This window comes from Ctenopharyngodon idella, chromosome 6 (assembly GCF_019924925.1).
Source record: "Ctenopharyngodon idella isolate HZGC_01 chromosome 6, HZGC01, whole genome shotgun sequence".
In the NCBI taxonomy this organism is placed as follows: Eukaryota; Metazoa; Chordata; class Actinopteri; order Cypriniformes; family Xenocyprididae; genus Ctenopharyngodon; species Ctenopharyngodon idella.
Window position 1 is genome coordinate 27,934,081 of NC_067225.1, and position 4,265 is coordinate 27,938,345.

Consider the following 4,265-nt stretch of genomic DNA (forward strand, 5'->3'; position numbering starts at 1 on the left):
TACAATTCTCATGTGATGTATATCCACTGTTGGATGCTGTTAGTAGACAAATAAAGAAACAGTGCAAAAGATTTGTTTGAGGAGGAGACTTCTAAAAGCGGTAACACTTTAGAATACTGATCCTTCATTAACGAATAACTACACAGGAACAAATGAGTAATGCATTGTTAACACTCTAGTAACTGCTATTAAGTAACAAGAAACTCTGATTAATGAATTAGTAAGTAACAGTGCTCAGTTGAAGGTGGTAGTTCACTATTAGCTAATCAGTAAAAAAGTTTACAATGACTTCAGTAGTTACTAGAGAGTTATTATGTTTTTCACTTTAGAATACTGATCCAAATAATTAGTAATTCCTTCTGAAGGATTTGGTAATACTTCAGTCATTACTAGTGGGTTACCATGATCTTCACTTTAGAATTAATTATACATTATGCATTATTTACATTAACCCTTTAACTGATTTCTCAACTGTATGGTAGACCTTACTTTGAGTGTGAAAATAATTAGTCAAATGAAGGAGATGAGACAAAAATCTTCCACAGCTCTATTGTCCAACCCCACTGTCTGCTTTTGTCATGGAGGGATGGGACTTTTCAATTTTCAGGTGACAGCATCAGTTTGCACACTTCAGTCGGTCACACGAAAGAATGAAGTTGCTGATCGGTCATCGAATAATAGGGTCAAACATGGTATCAGTTAAGGAGGGAATCAAACCACAATGTTGTAGTTAGTAGGGTAGAGTCTAAACAATAGAAATATGGCAAAATATAAGAGAAATACAGAAACACCTGTTTGCCATGACTTTCCAAAACTATGCGTGACCGTACGGTTGATATGTCTGTAAAGGGTAAAAATAGCCAGATGGTAGGAACTGAAGTGTGACAATAGGGTCTTCTAAGAGTGGATTATGAGGATGTCCATGGGGATATTTTTTATTTTTTTCCTCAAGCAGACATAGTAAAAACTTAATGGAATATAAAATACAATTTCATAAATGTTACTCACACATACATTTATGCAGTATTTTATTTTGCGTATAGTGGAAAGGAACTGATCGGGTAATGAAAAGTGAGTGTTACGTAAATACAAAGACACTTTACTATCCCATGAGGCCTTGGAAGAGGACTTGCATGGAAGCAACACAATTTACATTGCAATGCCAAATATGGCAGATATAGCATGTCTGGATTGCATTCATATAAAACAGGGGTGGGCAAACTCGGTCCTGGAGGGCCACTGTCCTGCAGAGTTTAGCTCCAACCCTAATCAAACACACCTGAAACAGCTAATCAATGCCTTCAGGATTACTAGAAAACTACAGGCAGGTGAGTTTTATTAGGGTTGGAGAGCTAAACTATGCAGGGCAGTGGCCCTCCAGAGTTTGCCCACCCCTGATATAAAACATATACTTTTTTTATATTAGTGGCGAACTAAATTCTTCTTCAATTGTAGTACTTTGACAGTGATTTTGCAAGTTTTTAGAGAAAACTGATGAAGAAGAAGACTATTACGGCAACAGCAATAGTGTCCATTTTGCAAATATTGGTAATTCATTTCACAATGTGTGAAATCAAGCAAGTGTAGCTAGTATTTGCATTCACACTCCTACATATGGTATGATTTGTTTCACACCGCAAGCTTCAGCAGAGCATAAGAGAGTGCTTATAAAGTAACACATGTATAAAAGCACTCTGAAATGGTTGGTTGTACCTGTCAACCAAACCAAAAAATTAGAAAAAACTCTGGTTTGAACATTCAGGAGCTCAAGTAAAATGACTAAAAAAAGAATTTATGGACGATAAATAGACTTAGATATTTTACAAAACTTGCAGTATTCCTGTTGTGAAAAATGCTTTAAATTGCCATATTACCTGAATTTACTGAAATTTGCTGAATTTATTGAAATGGTTGTGAATTAAATTCACTGAAAATGGTCTGGATATTATATTGACCACCACAACACAATATGTAATGTATTATTTATTTCTAAACACCTTTTTTTAAAAAATTTTAAATAAACTTAATTTCATGTGGACCCTGATAATTATGGAAGGTATCTAAGACATACTAACACTGTTACAGGTATGTTTATTATTCAGAAAAGCCCATAAAATAGTACCACAAATGTAAAAAATGTGGTAAAAAAGATTTACCATAAACTGACATCTCAACCGTACGGTAGAGTTTTATATCTTTTAGATAAAAACATAAATTTTGACAAAAAACTGAGGTCATTTTTTATATGTTCAATAATAATAATTTTTTCATTGACTCCATCTAGGGGTGAAAGTTAAAGGGTTAATTATGGACCTGTAGTTCTTAGTAGTTCTCTGGGAGGTATGAAAAAACAGTAGTTACTGATTAGCTAATAGTGAACTACCACATTCAACCTGAGCACTATTACTTACTAATTCATTAATCAGAGTTTCTTGTTAGTTAATAGTAGTTACTAGAGTGTTAATAATGCATTACTCATTTGTTCCTGTGTAGATATTCATTAATGAAGGATCAGTATTCTAAAGTGTTGCCCTAAAAGCCCATAGGATCAAAAGTGTCCATATATGAAACACTCTTATCATACTATAACTCAATGTACTGCAGCACGAATACTCAATTTGACTGTCTTACTGTGAAGCAGCTTCTAGAGGCTTCTACAACTCAGACACAATGATAATTAAGTTAGATTAAAAGAACATCAATAGTTTCACCATATTGTGCCCTGAAATCAGCATGCAGACAATGAAGCAATCAAATAATGTACTACCAAAACCGATGATAGCAAATTATGTAAATACAACAAATTGCATAAGATCATCCACCACATGTTTACACTTGAACAGCCTCATCGGACATGAAAGAACATTTCCTCATTAGGTCTAGGCTCCCTGAGGATAAAAGAATAGGGAGAGAGCTGGTCTTTTAATCCTGCTAACTGAATCAGTTGACACAAGAAATGGTGGGGAAAGTTTGACCTGACAGATTCTGTAAGAGAACTTGAGTGCCCCCTTTTACCCCGAAAGGGGTTAAGATGGCTGTAAGCTAAGCCAAATAAGCTATTTTGACTGACTTTATATGTGTGTGTATTTTGCTAATTACCCATACAGTACAATTTCACACAAAAAGTCAGCATTGGAATAGTTAAAAATTATACATTCGGTTAGCACACTTATCTGTTTCCACAATAATAAGTTCCTTTGTACATCACACAGATGCAGAACCATCTTCTCTCAGTTCCTGTATTGTTTGGCCAGAAGTTCACATTCTCCTATCAGTCTGAATATCCAGTAAGCTTATATGAGAGCTTTGAGTTTCTCTGGCAATGTGCTGCAGTCACTCCTTATTGCCAGCAAGGGATGATGGGTGGAAAAAAAGAAGTGTAAAACAGAGAATGCGCCTATGCCGTATTCCTTTTCAAATTGCCATGCTGATATAATGCAATAATTCCTCAATTTCAGACATCTGGCTCAGTTTCTGAACATTTTGACCAGTTATACTCACCCAGCAGTTCAGGTTACCACTGCTTGCATTTTAACCGTTCACTCTCCATATAAGCAATGTAGCAGCTTCTCCTGTTGGATATTTTTCACTTTATAAAATCAAACATGATAAGTGTTTTCACAGTAAATTGTAATCAACAAAATGCAATGTCTTCTTGACCATCTGGATTTATTAAAAAAACATTAAGGCAAGTTTCCTTTAGTAAGAACACAAGGTTTTTCAATTCTATCAGAGATCACACACCAACCTGTAGAGATGATTAAAGCAACAGTTCACTTAAAAATGAAAATCATGTTATTATTGACTCACTCTCATGTTGTTCCAAACCCAAGCGGTTATTTTTTCCATGGGACACATGAGGAGACTCTTCATGCTGCTTTTTTCCCTTACGGTAGCAGTTTACAATAATTATCTATCAAGCTTTAAAAAGACAGAAAAGCACCATAAATAGATTGAGATTTAAGAGCTGCAGTGAAGTGGAAGATTTTCAGTGAATGACTTATTTGGCCTATCATATGGCCTTTGAAGTTTTGGAGCTTGATAGACGCTCTCTATGAACTGTTGTTTTATGGAAATAATGTTGACTGAAGACTCATTAAATATTATCATTTTGTGTTTCACAGCAAAAGAACAGTAAACCGAAACATAAATAGTTTTCAAGTGTAAAATTATAGAAATCTCCTAAAAAAGCATATAGTACTTAAACTACTGTACAATTCAAGTAGTGTTCAGTTAACCAAGGCTATTACGGTATTTAATATGTG